Raw genomic sequence first — 19,258 nt, forward strand, 5'->3', positions numbered from 1 at the left:
AATTTATTATGGGCATGTCTGTGTGACATAGAAATGTTTTCATCTTCAAGGAACCGTTTATACTTTGAGATAAATTAGTTGTCATACATAAAGAAGAAAACAATACGCTAAAATGTCCATGAAGTGAATTGATCGCAGGGCAATCAACACCGAAACATGTGTCGTATGACCCATTTTGATCATGTGACCACGAAGCAAATCACTCGTCGCATTTGGCTGGGCCAGACATGAAGGTCACGTGGTTCAATGCACTGCCGTCAAGGGTCAAGTGCCGCCAACTCTGAGCTTGCACTTTCAATGTGTTTGTATGACAAAGACCGGATGCAAAATATCTTGTTAGAGACAGCAAAAAAAAAAAATGACCGATGATCGCATCTTTTGAGTTTTCGAATTATACATACAAATATGAAGAAAACTAAAATGGTTGTAACGGTATGTATTGTGAATAACTATATATTCAACCATACACTTCACACAGGACTTCGATCTCCTTCTCTCTCTCTCTCTCTCTCTCTCTCTTTCCCTCATATTTTTTTATTTATCTATCTCTCTCGCCCTACATCTCCCTTCTCTTTTCAGTCTTCTACTCTCTACCCTTCCCTCATCTTTCTTTCTACCCCTCATCTCTCTCTCTCTCGTTCTCTCTCTCTCTCTCCCTCATCTCCCTCTCCTTCTATCTTTTCCCCTTTCTCTCTCTCTGTCTTTCTACCCCCTCTCTCTCTCTTTCTCTTGACTCACCCCTCCTTCTTCCGATTTCACCCTCTCCCTTGTTTTCTTCTATCAGCTTTTAATAGTAAGGGGCCATTATTAAGTCTACATGTTTAAAGTTTGGTTTTGGAATATAGCATTTACATCTTTATTGTGATACAATAATTTTGATTATTTACGCATCACTCATAATTTCTCTACGCACATTCCCATTAAAAAAATAATAATCTTGAATGCATTGATTGTATTTGACTATTTGATCTGTATGAATGGCGTTAAATGTGACACTATAAACCGTCATTGTGTATACATATTTATACTCCCTCCAATTCTCTCTCTGTCTCTCTGTCTCTCTTTCTCTATCTCTTTCTCGGTCTCCCTCACCTATTTCTTACTTCTTACTTTGTTTTAAGCACTTTCCTCCTCTTGATTCCCTCTCCTCTAACTCTTATTTTCTCCCACTCTCTTCTCGTACTCCGTATCTTCTCGTATCTCTCAGTACAATATGTGAACAGTGTGGAATTGCACACTTTAAAATAAAAGGAAATCAAAATCAGTTTGAGCAGCTTTCAAATTAGTTAGATATTAGATATGTTTTCCATAATATTATTTGAATTTTATATCAGCTTTGAACAAACCATGAATATAATAGTAAATCAGTAAATACTTAATAAAAAATACCATTCATCATACGGGTCAATTCCATCCGAAAAGCCCTTTTCCATCGAGCGTCATTAATAATTCATTACCATATTGCTCCGATTGTCTCATTTTCGTTCGCTGGATCACTGCAGCACAAACATAGCTCGTTCGACGTCACTCCTAAACTAGCCAATAAGCTGTCAATGACGTCATATTGAATGCGGCGGCAAATATATTTTGTGAAACTATTTTTGGATGGAAACGCAGCCATTGTTATCTTGACATTCATTGAAGTCATCAGAATAGGGTAAGTTACGTCTAAGATGATTCAAGAGGTCTATTTTGAAGATAATTTTTCAATTTCTTAGAATGTTCCACTGTGTTGCAGGGTACCGGGTGTATGCCATTGGGTGTGATGTGTTCGCGCGAAATGGCGCGAATTATACATTATTCTTCTTATCGCTATAAGTACAGGCCATCGCGCCGTCGGGTGTATTCTCGTACTGAAGTAGGTGCTGTGCAGGTGTCCATGTAGTGTCTCAATAAAAGGTAAAGTGCGTAGCCAGGGGGGCGGTGGGGGCGGTCGCCCCCCCCCAAAAAAAAAAAACGCCGGCCAAAAAAAAAAAAGAGAGAGAAAGAGAAGAAAAAAAAAAGTAAGAGGACGTAGGAAAAAAAAGGGAAAAGGAGTCGAGAACGGTACAACGAATCGTCTTCTTTCTCTAACAATTTAATGAAACGTAAAAGCTTCCGCGCTTCGTGCGGAAAGGGGGAAACTGAGTTCAAATTAAGGATTAAGAGTCGAGAACGGAACAACGAATCGTCCTCTCTCTCTAATAATTTAATGAAACGTCAAAGCATCCGCGCTTCGCGCAGGAGGAGGGAGGAGGGGGGGGGACTGAATTAATTCAGACAAGGATTAAGAATCGAGAACGGTACTTCGAGTCGTCTTCTTTCTCTAATAATATAATGAAACTTCAAAGTTTCCGCGCTTTGCGCGGGAGGGGGGTAATCTGAATTCAGATAAGGATTAAGAGTCGAGAACGGTACATCGAATCGTCTTCTTTCTCTAATAAATTAATGAAACGTCAAAGCATGCGGGAGGGGACTGAATAGAGATAAGGATTAAAGGGATCCGGTAACTTTGTCTCAGATTCTGAAACAAAATTCTGGATTTAGCTCATGATGCAATGATAATTATAAACCTTTAGGTCAGTCAGGAACCCCATGACTTTTACGAGCCGGTCGCCTGTCTGATTATCAAGATATTTATGATTGGAATTACAAATTTTGAAAACCGTTCGCCTGACGGTTTTCATAACACTACAGTCTATTGGGGAAAACGAGTATGGTAAAACCGGTCACTCAAAGATTTTTACTTTTTTGAGGCACTTCTTGATCATTTTGAGGCGCAATTTTTTTAGGGCTTCAATATTACACCATATCACAGACACTGATAACACGTAGGGCCCTGTATCTCAGATTTAACATTGTTAAATGATCCCTTTAAGAGTCGAGAAAGGTTCAACGAATCGTTTTCTTTCAAAGCTTCCGCGCTATGAGCAGGAGGGGCGGACTGAATTCAGACAAGGATTAGGAGTCGAGAAAGGTACAACGAATCGTCTTCTTTCAAAGCTTCCGCGCTATGCGCAGGAGGGGCGGAGTAAATTCAGACAAGGATTATGAGTCGAGAAAGGTACAACGAATCGTTTTCTTTCAAAGCTTCCGCGCTTCCCCCCTCCCTGCACCCACCCCCCTAGGGAGCGCGCTTCGCGCGCTCTTTAAGTGATCGCACGCTAAGCGTGCTCACTATCGCCCCCTAAAATGAAATCGTGGCTACGCGCTTGCTACAATGAACTATGTGCAGTTAAAAAGACATCTGTAGCTTAACATAACTTTCCTTCTCAATACAATAACTTTCACCTGCCCTACCGCCTCGCGGAATCGTGGCGTCTCGCCACTTCCATTACGTAATCATTAAAAGGATTCGCATATACAACATTTTCCTAATATACGTTGTACCGCAGGAAAATACAAACTCCCTGGTACCCTTACAGTCCAAACGATAAATATGTGCCTTAAACGAAGCAGGCGACAATCGGCGTAGCAGACGACACTTGATAGTAATATTGTATGTGAGATTGCTTTGCTAAATATAAATTACTTTGTTAATAAATATCAACTAAAATTTATTTTACATATCTTTAAACCATCATTGATATTCAATAATTCATGAGTGAGTAAAAGAAACATAACTATATAATGATGTGAAATACTTGGTGGCAATTAGGGGAGTTTGACGTGATGCCAGATTGCACCCCTCTGTTAATAACCGAATAGTCCATGGTGTGTCATGAATATTCATGTTTTTGCTTATCTCGTCAAAATGTTTGCTTTTACTAAATGGAACAAGGGAAACGCTCTCGGCGGTCTCGCCTGCATAACGCAATTCAATATGATAAACCAGAACGTCAATAATGTAGCGCTCATCCGCATCTCACAACAACAAATATAGTAAATTTTATGTGGTACACTTTTGAACTGGTCAAAAAATAGAAATTTGATGCCCTGGAAGGGACATAATTTCATTTCATTTGCATAAAGTACCATAAATAATCAATGGAGCAAAATCTCACAATTCTGTGTAGAAGTTTATTGTTCCAAATTTAGCTCTACCAGATAAGGCAAAATCGGTCAAGAAATGAGGGAAAAGAAGCAATTTTTGTTATTTTTGGAATAAATTTGCATAAATTACCATAATTAATTAATGGAGAACAATTTCAAAATTCTGTGTAGAAGTTTAGTGTACCAAACTTAGCTCTACGATATAAAGCAAACAAAATCAAAATCGGTCGAGAAATGAAGGAGAAGAAGCCTTTTTTGTGATTTCGAATAAATTTGCATAAATTAGTATAGATAATGAATTTCACGATTCTGTGTAGAAATTTTAAATCCCCTCCTAGCCCTATCATATGAAACAATCAGAATCAAAATCGGTTGAAAAATAACGAAGAAGAAGCATTTTGAAAATCTTAATGTTGATGCCACAACAAAGTCTAAGTTTGTTGACCTTAAATGGCCTTTGACCTTAACTTAGTGACCTGAAATTCTACTCACATGATTGGGAAGACTTGATAACCCTATAGTCCAAGTTTCATTGACTTAGAACTTATACTTTCAAGATTATATCAAAAATTCAAAAACTTAACCTTAGGTTAAGTTTTTGATGATGATGCTACAACATAGTCCAAGTCTGTTGACCTTAAATGACCTTTGACCTTGACTTTGTGATCTGAAATTCTACTCACATGATTGGGGATACTTGATTACCCTATAGTCAAAGTTTCATTGACTAAGAACTTATACTTTAAAAATTATACCAAAAATTCAAAAACTTAACCTTAGGTTAAGTTTTTGATGTTGACGCCGTCGCCGTCGCCGTCGCCGCCGCCGTCACCGGAAAAGCGGCGCCTATGTCTCGCTTTTTGCTACGCAGGCGAGACAAAAATGACGGTGGGGGGTTGGATGAAATGGACACAATTAAATGAACCAAGCAGAAGTGATCTACGATAATTCATGCTTCTTATCCTTCGTGTGCTTGACCTATAATCTTTAAATCGCTTGGCAAACTGAGTCCAAAGTTCGACTTGTTTCACATGTGTATTATAGGCAATGACGAGCTTGCAACCTATTTTGATCAAGAGACGGTGGGTGAAATTTCAAAAGTCAATGGGACATGAGGGTTCCAATGAAAGAGCTAGTGATAACATAAGTCGGGGTGGATGTGCTTTTCGTTTAAACAAAAAATGAATTTTTAACGATTTGTTTTGTACAATTCCATAGGCTAACATGTATAGCTGCTGACTCTGACGATAGGGGGCGTTGTGAAATGAGACTAAACGGAGCAATATGTTTTTCACACTTATTTCTAACTCTAGGTATCTTAATTCCTTAACATGAATATTATCAAAGCATACATAGAGAGTAATATTTGGGGGCTGCTATTAAAGGTAAAGACCAGTAATGGTCATGCGATTGCATTGTGAAAGAAACGTTGTGGAATCGATCAGAATAGGTTGATCATCTAGCATCTAGCATCTGCAAGGTTCTGGAATCATCAAAATGATAAGAAATTTGGCCCATTCTTCGTAAAGTTACAAGCACTATACACAGAAAGATGTATATGGGACTACCCTATCTCTCTCACACGACCATGAGAGAAATAAATTTACCAAATATATGAATTAGTAGGCGGTTTCCCGGCAAATTTTTTATCATCATGTATTAGTCAAAACATATTCTTTCAGATGATTGGTAATGAGAGCTTCCATTTCATTTTTTGAAATTGGGGCGTTACCAATACTGGTCTTTACCTTTAAGAATTTATGACGCCATATCTTGATGCAAAGTATTTGACATACTTTTGTCAGAGTATTTTCGAATTTTATTTATTTCATATCTAACAAGACAGCAACTCAAATAGAATGCTAGTATTCCATTTGTAAAATTATTTTATAATTATCTTTCTTCTTAAAGGTCTATACTCTGATTGAGGAAAGCAGCTCCAATAGGACACTAATGAGTTTATAATCCTATAATTTAACCTATTTTATATACCACAGAAACTACATAACAACACAATTCAAAGACTCACAGACAACACATGAACAACAACAAAATATTCAGCCTTCATATTCATAACCCCCGTCTCTTCCATTTTCCAGCCCCCATTTACTGATTTGTTTAAAAATCAATTTGGTTAGGTTTAAATTAAAAGGTCTCTAAAAGCATCAATGATATTGAATTATTACATGTTATATATTTTCACATTTATTCATACATTCTTCCATTTATAACTTCCATTAAAACAATGTACAAACAACGTTGATAATTTATAATCAATACACAGATTTCAAAATAGCTATATATGCAAACAGAACTGGGTCTCCAACTCTCCATGATTTAAGGATGTGCAATTACAGTTACTTACTAGACGATTTCTACGAAGCCTTAAATATGAAAGAAGTGGTTGGTGCATGCTTTTTAGACATCTCTAAATGTTTATATTGTGTGGTCAACACAAGATAAACATTCAAAGTTGAAAAATATGGAACTACAAAAAAATAGGCTCATATGGTTAAAAAAAATCTATTTAAGTAATGGGAAGCAAATGGTATACTCCAAAGGAAAACTATCTGATATAAGAGAGCTTTCAATCGGGGTACCACAGGGCAGTGTCCTGGCCCCCATTTTGTTCCTAACTGAAGGCGTCTGCAACATCTTTGCTGATGATGTTGTAGTCTTTGTTGCAGATAGTAGGTTAGATGATGTAACAAAGAAATTGCAAACAAGATATTAACGCTCTATATAATTGGTATAATCAAAATCGATTACGCATTAACACAAGTAAAACCAAAACAATACTAATACAATTAAGATCCTCTGATATTTTGAATATATTCATAAAAGATGAACTGATCAGGTAAAATCTAGAAGATACTTAGGTATAGTGATTGATGAAAAATTGAAGTGGAATTTATATTTAAGAGACTTATGTAAATATATTGCTTATAACATTTATTCTCTAGGATAGCTGAGTAAATTCCTAAATTCAGAACTATTGAACACCCTTTAATAATCCGAACCCGTATAGACTATGCAATATCTGCCCTTCAGAGATTGCAGAAAAGAGCTGCTTGATATACTGGTATCTCTGACTATGAAATTGCAAGCGGCAACACATTGATAAAACAACTTTCCTGGCAAACTATTGACCACCGCCGTTGTTACTTTCTGGATATGCTAATGTTCAAATGTATAAGGGGCATTGCTCCACCTCGCTTATCAAACGAAATAGAAATGTATTTCGATTTTCGACCGCCATGGCCTTAATACAAGAAATGCAACTCTAAAATGTAATATTGCCCTAACCCAACGTGACCTTATTCAAACAATCTTTTAAGTATGTTGGAGCGGTTAATTGGAATAAGTTTGCCAATAATATCCAAAATGCCAATTCAGTTGACAGTTTGAAACAACAGTATAAACAATCTTCCTTTAATCGATAACATTTGTTGATTTGTTCACTGCCGTTTCTCCTAACTACTACTACAGCACTGTGTGCAATAACTAACTAAACTTATTGCTAGCTCTATTATCTAGGAATTTTCCCCCCTCTTTTCGTTCCCTAGTTTTTTTCCTATTTGTGTTGTTTCTATTTTTACCATTTGTATAAAACGCTATTTTGTTTGTAACTATGCTCTTATCGTCAGTTCTTGAATTTTTATTTTACTTTATGCAGGACCACTATGTAAAACAGCCTGCGAGCTGATCAATGTTATCCTGTTAAAAGATGTTTTAATAAAAAAAGAAATTAAAAAAAATGATAATATCACGATTTAACCTCCCCCCCCCCCAAAAAAAAAAAAAAAAAAAAAAAATGTTACTGATTACCCAGAAGAAAAAAAAAGAAAGGGAAAAGCTATAAAAGAAAAAAAGATTTATAAAAATCCTCTTTAATACATCAGGTTAACTATGAGCAATTAGAACCTTATAGTTCCTCCTTGTCTGTGATCAAAAGAGCAGCCCGATCTTTAAAAGTTTCTTCCAACTTTTTATTTTTGTCTATTTAGAACATTTCACATATATCCTCACCTTATATTCAATATGTGGCATGTAGTCACATCTATTCTGGACTGTTTTTGCAATTATCATCTGTGATTCTCTCTTCTTGTTTCCTGAATAAACAAATCGTTTTTTTTTATTAGATTACTTCCCCCAGAGATCAGCGAAAACCGGAGATAACAATTACAATGTGATGATATCTCATGGTTACAAAGTCTAGGTTTTAAAAAGAAATCCTTCCATCTTCCTTTTTCTTTATTTTCCTGTCTGTCCGCATCTCTTTATTATTTCTTTATGGCACATACATAAGGGTATTGAAATTGTATTAGATTAGTTGTGTTCGCCCTTTTTTTTTTTTTTTTTACTTCATATTTTTTTTCTTCTTCCAACTCAAAATTGGCTTTGACAAGAAATGCCAATGGGGTATCTGGTAGCGACTGAGTGAGACATCAATGTAAACACAGCAATGCTGATAGAAATATTTTCTAGACGACCACCTGTTGTAAACATTTGTTAGGGTACTGTTCCCACTGCTAGAAAGCGCACCATGTCTCATCTGAGCAGTACCCACATCCATACGCGCACACACAAGTCACATAATCGCACAGAAGAACAAGAAATAAATTCAAAGGCAATTTCCATAATTCATTATGCCTTTGGAAATTTTCTTCTAATAATAGGACACAATTTCACATGAATGTTATGTTCACATATTTTAATTCAATATGGAACGCACTAGGCTCTTGTACTTGTAATTATTTGGATCAACAGATCATATGTCAAATATGCTTACTTTCGGACTAAATACGTAACGTGTAAACACTCATCGTAATCAAGGCGAAATAGTAAAATACTTCCTAGTTTCTCTTCCCCTCAATCGACCCTTCTTTCAGCCCGCCACACTTATTTTGTTACATGGTATTTTTGATTTGAAATGAAATAACTAAACATTTTTAACCTAGATTCATGTCATAATGCAATATTTTATGTTGTTTTTATCCTTTGTAGTGCTTATATAAATGAAATTGAATTAACAACGTTCTTTTTAAACATTGCTTAGATGGCATTTCCACGTAAGCCACAGGAAAAAATATCAGATATGAAATTAAATGGAGCCCCCTCCTCATTGGAACAAGGAATAAAGTTTACCTGGCCTGATGAAGAAGCCTGTATGGCAGAAACACAACCCTGAACTATTTCATAATTATTGTTATATATTAGGAAAGAAAAAAGCTAAAAAGCTGAGTTATTTCGTCTATCTCGTCCCTCCCACCAGGAACACCCTGCGTGCCAGATATTGAGGTCAGGAGTTAAATAATAAAGTCGCGAAAGTTCAGGGTAGATTCTTCACTCAAGGTGAAACAAATATCGCAAATCTTCCACGAATCCATATGGTAATGTACCGGGGGCAGGGTGGAACGTGGAAGACTTCCAATTTTCAGACGCCGCAGGTATACTGCACAGGACAATTTCGCAGAAATTTTGCATAGTCTGGAAGGTAAGCGTGAAAGAGACATCCACTTTGCAAAAACCAAAATAATAACCGCAAACACAGACGGACTAAGAAGTAAACCAACAGAATAGAACACAACAAAAGAAAATTAGTTAATCAGAAATATAATTCCTTTCTCAAATGATTACGATTTTATTCGTTTCATGGTCGTGTCATTTGAACCTGAATGCCAGTTATTCCTTTTAATATAAAGCGCTACTGATCTTTATTCAATACCTGTTAAATCCTTTCAGGAGACATCTCTCCTTTGATATTCTTCTAAATTGACATACAAAGATGGAGAAAGTTTCCAGATTATTATCCACCCTTACCTTATATCATCCTTCAGGAACATTCAACTGGAATATAGAGCCGAACTTTTCAACAACCATTTAATTAGCAGCGCCGTATATGTAACTGATCAGGACCAATTTCATTTATACCTATTAAATAACAACAACAAATATTAAAATTCTATGACATACATGTAATTTCCACACCCAACCAAAAGCAATGGTTTCAGTAGTTTATAAGATATAATCCCGAGGGACCATAATTTCTCTTCCGCTTCTTCCCTTTTTCCTTCTGGCTATTTTCTTGCGTTATTTTTTTTGCCACCCGGGGCACATACCCCCTTTGCACCGCTAGTATAGATACGGCTGTCTGCAGGTGGAGAGAGAACAGTGCGAGTTGGCCGGTGTCTAGCATAAGCCTGATAATGCTAGCTAACAGGTCTAGATCAGAACCAGATGACTTTCACATTACCACAGAATGGCACAGATGGGACTAAAGGACCGAACTGATTGAGCTTAGGATTGGCAAAGCGCAAGGTCGATTCCAATTCTCCTCTTATTAGAGGTGGTTACGACTTGTGGTAGGTGGATAATATTGTATAGAATATTATATGAGGGGCAGTTACACTGTCATCCAAACACGCCAAAAAATGCCAAACCGGAGCCTGGCCGCGATGTTACCAAGGGCAACTACGCTTTACCGGCAGACATGCCAAGCCCCAAACATTCCAAAACGAAGTGTGATCTTTTGGCGTGTTTTGGCGTGTTTTGGCGTGTTTGGCAAGTATAACCGCTCGCAGTTGTAACATCGCGATGTTAGGCACGTGACTTCCGGCACTTCCGGATTGTTACCCGCGCTCTTTTAAACCACGTTCTTCCCGTGTGATATTTATAGCATTTCCATCGTCGCGCGTGTTATCCGTTCATTCAGCTCCGTTTGTTCCAATTCCGTTAACTCATCCTTTATTCAATCTTCGTTATTCCCGTCTGGCCATATCTGTCTAGTAGTAGTATTTGAGTGTTTTGTTAGATTAATTAATATGGAAGTGAACAATTCCCATTGGACTGATGATGAGATGAAGTTCTTGATTTCGATGTGGAGGCAGGGAGAGCTCCTCCACCAGACTTCCAAGCGTCCCTGCAAACGTGGGGAAAAGGGCTTCAGAGAAATGAGTGAAAGCATGAAATTAACAATTAACAACGATGATTTTCTTAACCTTCCCATATCGTTTTTACTACTAGATTTCGATTGAATTTGGGAAAACTGAATCAGCAGCCGTAGTCCGTACTTCGTAACTTATCCACTCTTGCCTCAAATACTACACCCGAGATAAACAAAACATATCGCATGCATGCGCATGGGATGTATCGCTATTTAGCTAGCTATAGCGCTAGCTGGAAATTGCGCGCGCTAAAAATCTTATAGCAGGCCGGGGTCAAAGGTCGGGAAGACTGCACATGCGCATTACCAACCGAAACACGCCAAAACATCGCTGAACAGCTCCGTCGGTGATGTTTCAGCACAAGTGTAACCGGGTGGCGCGTTTCCGTTTTACACCCTGCCCTAGGCTTTTCGGCAAGAAATTACACGAAACATGCTGTATCCGAAGTCTAAGTTTGTTTATAATTATCGACGTCAAGAATAGCGAAGCCAAAGCTTATGTACAATTTCAATTGGGGATGCGAGGGTCTTCTTGTTCAAGACGGTTTTCCCGATATATTATTGTTTTGTTATCGCTGGGCTAAATTTTGCGAGCTGATCACGCATCCTCACGCTCTTAGAGTATTGCGTATTAATGGATAAAAATAAATGATACGACTAGGAAGATCAACTAGTATAGAGAGTTAGCTAGCGCTACGCGACGTTTTCAGAGTTCTGGTGGTGTGCAGAGCGCCGAGGCAAGATGTGGACGACTAGACTCCGAATACCAGTCGGTTTGTAAAATTTTATTGGAGAAAAGCCTAGGGCAGGGTGTAAAACGGAAACGCGCAACCGGGTGCACGAAACATCGCGACTTTTCAAAATGAGGTATTTGACAGTATAAATGCGCCTATGGACGCATAGAGGGAGAGGTTAACTAGGTTTGGCCTCGGGATTTTGTTAGGAGGAAGAACGGTAACGAAGAATTAACCCTGGTTTCATCTCGAGATTGAGCTGAATTTAATGCACGTTGTGAAGCTAAAAAGGAGGAGGCGGTACATCGAGTTGTTTTGACTGGATCTCATTTGAAGATGTTGAAGACTGTTGAGTTCGATGTTGAGAAAGTTGTGAAACTGTAATGTGAGGGAAACTGTCTATAATAAAGTCATGTATTCTAAACAGTGAGTAAGGTCTTTAATAGAAACCAACATTGTAACTTTCTGAATACTAAAGAGAACATCAATGAAAAGCACTGAACGCAGATATGAGTATATATGGGACTATAATAAAACACATGTGGCATCGGAGTTTGGTACAACCTTCTGAAATTTGTATGTCAAATTTGAAGACCGAAAGCATTATTTTCCAGAGCAAGCATTTCAACATCACTGAAAAGAAAGATTGAGAAAGCCCACAATTCTTCCCCTTTACCAAAATTCCAAAGCTAAACCATTTCCTTCGAGTCCCATTTGCAGTCTAGAAAGTAAATTGGTGTGCTTGTATAATTTGAATATTAGGACACTGCTTACGTTTAAATTTCACAGAGAGGACATACTGATGACATATTCATAATTCCCGCAAAGGTCTACAGAATTTGATGTTGGCTGCAAATGAGACATAGTACCTTTAATAGTCCCTGCCGTATGCGTTCATCTCTTGAAAGTGAAACGGTATTAACATTGTTGAAGGTTGATGAAAACAAAAATTGTATGAAATGTTACTAATTATATATTCCTTCTACTGTTCTAAATAACCCTCTAACCTGAAACAATCCTGGACAAATTCTCAAACCACAAAGACAATTATGTTTTTCCATCCGTTTTTTCATGAAAATAAGACATAAAACAGGCTTTAAAAAATTTGTCAACACTTTGGAATAGTAAAAAGAGCAAATTCATTGCTTTGTGATGATTTACATTAACCGAAAATTTAAATTAAAAAATAATTATAATGATATAAGTTGGGAGAATTTAGGGATCGATCAGATCAGTTTTTCCCAATTTGTTTTCATTAATATATAATAATGGTCTGTTTTCACTCGAACTTTTAGATTATCTTTAATTGTATATCTAGCATTGAAGTCACCACTTTACTTAGCACCATTTTCTCTCATCTGAACAATGTTACAAAGTCCCTTTAAGTTTGAGCATATTCATAATATTTCACCTTTCAATGTACGAGAAAGGATAATATGTACTGACCAATGTCACTGTAATTTGGGAAAGGATACAGTGGTCTGCCACCAAGTTCCAGTGAAAATGAAATTGCTCGGATTGTGCATTTTCTGTAACTACGTTACAGCTTAGGAAGGATACCATGGTAAAATGGAAAAGGACAAGCAAGGGCCTTCTTTTTCTTATTCTTTCATTTTACCTTTTCATGACAAACAAGCTCATCGCTTTCAGAAATAAACAGGGTAGTCTTAAATAAAGAACATTGTTCTTTGAAAGTATGTGTTATTTGATTAAACGTAGACGGACGACATAAAATGATTAGCTTGCATTTTTCTATCTCAATAATTCCATAACAAAAAATAAACTGAAAAATTACAGAATGTAATAGCACAGCAGGATACGAAATCCTCTAGTTTATTCAATCAGTGACGAAATTGTATTTGATCCTTGAGCAGAAACAATCAGACTAGCATTGCATATGGCATTTTGACAAAGCCATTTGGATAAGTGCACTTTTAGAGGAAGGTCCTGAAAAAAGTTAGAGCCCTTCCGAGTGCTCCCGCTGAGGCTGATCTCAAAGCTAATTCACCAATGTCTTGTCCAATTTGAATTACGTCTCAGTTGGCTTGCGATGCAAAGGACCCACGAAATAACGTCAAGTGGTTTGTTGGATTTGCTTGTCCTTATACAAAAAACTTGAAAACCAATGAAAATGGGCTAAACAAAAAGACAAAAAAGTTATAAAGTACGGTTTGATTGCTCTATTCAGAGAATAATGCCCTCATTTGAATAGAGGCCTATACAACACTTCAAACTTAACAAATCAATGCACATTCAATACACACTTAAAGGTACTATGTCCCATTTGCAGGCCCAAAAATGAAAAAGTTAAATTCCAACTGCATTTGAAAGATAATACTAATTTAGAACTTCCCAATAAAAGGTGGGGCTTGAAAATGTCTTCAAGTGGGAAAATAACGACTATTAGTTGTCAAATCGACTTTAGGGCTATAGAGACACCTAGAAATGTGTATAATTTATTATCCCATTCACAAAAGTACGAAAGGTCCGAGTTTATTTTCAAATCGATCATGCAAATATTTATGAACTAATTTGTTATAACTTAGTTTTGTTGGTATGTAGCGTGTTTTGGAAACAAACCTTTAAATCATCGTGAAATTCTTATTTCCTTACATAGTTGGACCTAATTTTAAGTGTCGATTGATTTGGATTAATCGCAACTCTTTATAATACAGAGCCCTGGAGTGAACGAAGGGCATGTTGATCAAAGTTATTATGCAAGAGGCGGAGGGGGGGGGGGTGGGGTCGGTAGCGGAAATTTACTCTCCCAACTTTTACTGCAATTAGCTTTAAAGATACTATGTCCCTTTTGCAGCCAACCTCAAATTCTGTAGAACTTTGCAAGAATTTTGATATGTCATGTATGTCCTATCTGTAAAATTCAAACGTTAGCAGTGTCCTAATATTCAAATTATGCAAGGAAACCCGTTTACTTACTAGACTTCAGTGCCAGACAATATTAAGTGACTGACTGGCTTTTTTCATCTTTGGTAATAACATACATAAAATGAGCTGTAAAGGGTACATGAGCATTGGTCTACATCAATAACCCACTTCTTGTAATGGCCAAAATTAAACTGATTGAATCTTTGCGCAGCATAAAACGTACGGCCATGCGGTAAAATGGTCTGAAAATCAAGACTATTACTTACTGGCTCTATAGCTCCTAAGTCGATTCGACAACTAATAGTCATTATTTTCCTATTTAAAGTTATTTTCCTACTTAAAGTTATTTTCAAGCCCCCCTTCTTTTAGGGAAGTTCTAAATTAGTATTATCTTTCAAATGCCGTTGGAATTTAACCTTTTCATTTTTTGTGCCTGCAAATAGGACATAGTACCTTTAAGGGCCACCTTTTTATGCATAGGGAGTAGGGTATACCTCTGGTATTTTTTCATGAAAGGGACAATTCACGGCCCAGGAAAACACTGTGTGAATTTTGCCTTGGGGAAGTTCCCAGGGACCCCCCCCCCCCCCCCCCCACTTGTGACTGTTCAACTGTACCGTTAGTGAATATAGTATCATTCTAATACAGGGTTCCGGATGGTACCGTTTGGAGTTGAGTCCAGCGCGTAGCATGGGGGGCGGTGTGGGCGGTCGCCCCCCCCCCCCCACCAAAAAAAAAAAAAAAGAGAGAAAAAAGAAAACGCCGGCCAAAAAAAAGAGGGAGAGAGAAAGAAGAAAGGAAGAGGACGTAGGAAGAAAAATAATTAAGAGTCGAGAACGGTACAACGAATCATCTTCTTTCTCTAATAATTCAATGAAACGTCAAGCTTCCGCGCTTCACGCGGGAAGGGGGAAACTCCCCCCTTCCTGACCCCCCCCCCCCCTAGAGAGCGCATCGCGCGCTCTATAAGTGATTCGCGTGCTCACTACCGCCCCCCCTAAAATTAAATCTTGGCTACACGCTTGAGTTGAGTAAAACCAACGGTTGTATATTTAGCGACGCTCACCCCCTCCGCAACACGTAACACCCTTCCCAGGATAGACTAAACAGTGTCCCTTTCCGGTACAATATTCTTTGGAGCTTTAGGGGCTCGAGCCCGTTCAATTTTTATTTACGCTCTTGCATGGACTCCATTTGGTACTTTGCTTTTCGGGTACCAAACTTTGGGAATATTTTCCCGGCACCCGGTTTATAGTGCCTTTCTCTATTTTTCATAACATGTTATCACGTATTTCAAACACTTCGACCCCGGTCGACTTTCGACCTCACACGCGTTCAGTCGGTTGTCACTCTGTTAATATGTATATTCATTGGGTCTGCAATAACAGTCATAAAGGTCAATATGTTAGAAACATAAGCATATATGGTACATTAGCCGAACTCTTGTTTATTTGTAAAAACGAACATTCGCCTTGTATTCGTACTTGTATTTACCTCCGGATAGAGCGAACACGTTGTGACTTTGAAAGTTAAGTTCATGTTTGCAAATCGCAATCATTATCGTAAGGGATCGGTTGGGGTGGGGTAGATGATGCAAAACTTATTCGTGATTTTTAATATTCATATTGTTGTGTATGACGCCACAAGCTTGAATTTTAAGCAACAAAATTGAATTCGAATTGGAATTGGAATATTTCTGAAATATCATATTAGGCCAATTTCGCTAAGAAAAAAAAAGATGACGAGAAATTAAATTGATTATCATCTCTGTATTATAATAGCATTTCCAAAGAGTCTTGTGGTAATACGTTAATTTTTGCTATTTCTTGTTATTTTTATTCTGCTATGTGCATCCAATTTTTTTGTTTCACTATGATGTTGAGATTTTGTTATCCTTTGATTGGGTGGATTATAATCTAATAAAACATTTTGAATTTGAATTTGAATTTGAATTGGTAGGCCTATAACGCGTCAAACCGTCAGGGCGTCAAATGTTAGGAAGTACCACAAGAGCAAGTGCAACGGCTCTTGGTTGATTAACAGGATTGTCAACCCTATGAATTATTCCATTGTTTCAAAATGTTTAGAATAATATACCAGAAATGACATGCAGTGACTTCATAACGTAGAAGTTCAACGGTAGTCCTTTAACAAACCGACAAGGATAAATCCATGAAGTGTAACCACATTCGATGAACGGAGAAGACTTGTCGACTAAGCGCTTTTGAGAGAGAGACTGGCCATGCCTAAGCCTTCACGTGCTGAAAGGGCTAGCCACTTCACGGCGAACCGCAATGCCTTCCATCTCTAAATTTAATTTATCGGTGGCCTTTTGCTCCCCAGGGAGGGAAGCCGACGACCTAGTTTTAACGAGAATCTCATACTCTTTTCACACTGGTTTTGCTTAACCCCGTACTTTGCTTAGCCCCGTACTATCCTTAACCCCGGACTATTTTTTTTTGGCTTTTCTCACTGCAATTCCTTAGCCCCGTACTAGCCATAGCCATGGAATTCATTAATTCGCTTCACTGCGTAGTCCCGGACTATTTGTCGTTTCTGTTCTCATTCATTTGCTTGGCACCGCAATTGGGGAGTTAGCAGGAGTTACAATTGCGAGGTTAGTCCTGCTATTTTGCAGGGTTAGTTAACCCCGTACTAAAGGTGGGGTTAGCCCACTTTGGTAAAAACGAGTCTGAACAGAAAGTGGAATAGGCTTAACCCCGGACTATAGGTAGGGCTAAGACCCCCCTTTAACCCCACATATAGTAGGGGGTTAAGCAAATTTTTGCCAGTGTGAAAAGAAAGTGGAATAAGCTTAACCCCGTACTATAGGTGGGGTTAAGATACCCTTCAACCCCACCTATAGTACGGGGTTAAGCAAAATATTGCCAGTGTGAAAACAGTATCAGGACCGTGGAAATGCCACATTTTAGGACTCGAATGAGGTTGTAACTTGTACGGCTCATGCTCGTACGAGTACGACAAAGGCTATACTAGATTCAGTCCTGGAACCAGCTTTATAACTCTCACTATTATCCTATATCTCACCTAAACTCCAATTGTAGTCCTAACCCTTAACCTACACTTTTGACGAAATAAAAACACGGATCAATTGTCGGTGGATCGAAATTCACCAATTCAAAATAAACAGATGGCCTTTTTTCAATAAAGATTATACCAGGGTATGTGAGTTAAAACACCTCCCTGATTATACCACATGGAGATGAAATTCATGCAGGAGAATAGAGGAAAAGAAGCTTTATGATGAATTGAATCAATGGTAATTGATTTCGTTACATATGAAACATGAAAGAAGACACAAAGGTAACATACGAAAGAGCTGCCCATAATAAACTATTAAAAAAATTACCATTACCATTGACCATCCAATTAACAACAAAGAGAACTTTGCGAGACAGAAATACATCTTGCACATGTAGGCTTATGAATGTACAAACATTACTTAAAGTGGTAAATGATAAGGGTATGAAGGAAAAGGAAAAGTGAGGCGTGCATAATGTATGTGCAAGGTGATAGGAGTGTGCGGGTGTGCGTGCGGGTGTGCTCAAGACTGAAAGCCAGGCAGAGAGAAGAAGAAAAAAATCGAGAAAAAAAAATGAGGAAGAGAAGGGGCAAGGTAAGAATTAAAGAGAAGGTTGAGTTCTGGGAAGAGGTGAAAAATAATTTGTGAGAATTACTCATTCTTATTATACAAGTGTGGAAGAACATCAAATTAAGACATGTTCCCTAAAAAGCATGGCTCTTTAAATGCCTTCATATTCTAAATATGCATGTAACATCGTAAAAATCGGGGGCCGGCTTTTTACGCCACGTGTTCGTGTAGTCCCATATACATCTTTCTGTGCAAGTGTTTGTAACTTTACCAAGAATTGGCCCCATTTCTTATCATTTTGATGATTCCAGAACCTTGCAATACACACAAATTCTTATATGCTAGATGATCAACCTTTTCTGGTCGGTTCCACACCGTTTCTTTCACAATGCAATTGCATGACCAGAACTCAACTTCATCTTTAAATTGAAAAGGTGAGAGCGAGGGGTCATATCTCTAGACTTCATCTTGTATGTGAGATGTAGGAGTGTGCGTGCGAGTGTGCGTGCGAGTATGCGTGCGCGTGTGTGTTGGGTGTGGGTTTTGGAGAGAGAGATAGAATAGGAGAAAGAGGGTAACAAATATATATAAGGAAGAATAGAAAGGGGGTGACAAAATAAAAAATAGAACGAAGGAGGGGAGGGGTGCCGCCTCTCCAAGATCCTTCTTTTTAGGTGAGAGAGAGATCAGTTCAAATATTACCCTTAATTGGGTTGGATTCAAAAAGCAGATGTCGCGTCGCTATGCCACATGCGTTTCTGAACCGTTCCAAATCCCCTCCCGAGCGACGTCCATAATGGACCGATCGACGTCCATAATTGACCCAGCGTCAAGCCATGGATCCCTCATCAACCTGTTGCACTTGAGGACCTGTCGAATGAAGCTGAACATTTGGTATCCATTTCCCTCAATCCCACATGATCACCCCTTACATTTTGGATCCTTTCGGCTCCCAGTCGAAATACATTGTGAATCACATTGCATCGCCATCGAAGGAGAAACTTCAAGAAGAATAACAAAACAAAACAAAAAAGAGAGAGAAAGAGGGAGAGAGAGAGAGAGATAGAAAGAGAGAGAGTGAGATAGAGAGAGAGAGAGAGAGTGTGT

At 38.1% G+C, this 19,258-nt stretch overlaps 1 protein-coding gene across 1 annotated transcript in view; it reads right to left on the reverse strand.

Moving 5' to 3' along the window:
* The window catches only part of LOC578723 (tolloid-like protein 1), a 38,173-nt gene that overhangs the window by 17,561 nt on the left and 1,354 nt on the right, over positions 1 to 19,258 (reverse strand). The window lies entirely within an intron of this gene.

This window comes from Strongylocentrotus purpuratus, unplaced genomic scaffold, assembly GCF_000002235.5.
Source record: "Strongylocentrotus purpuratus isolate Spur 01 unplaced genomic scaffold, Spur_5.0 spur5_scaffold_19, whole genome shotgun sequence".
NCBI lineage: Eukaryota > Metazoa > Echinodermata > Echinoidea > Camarodonta > Strongylocentrotidae > Strongylocentrotus > Strongylocentrotus purpuratus.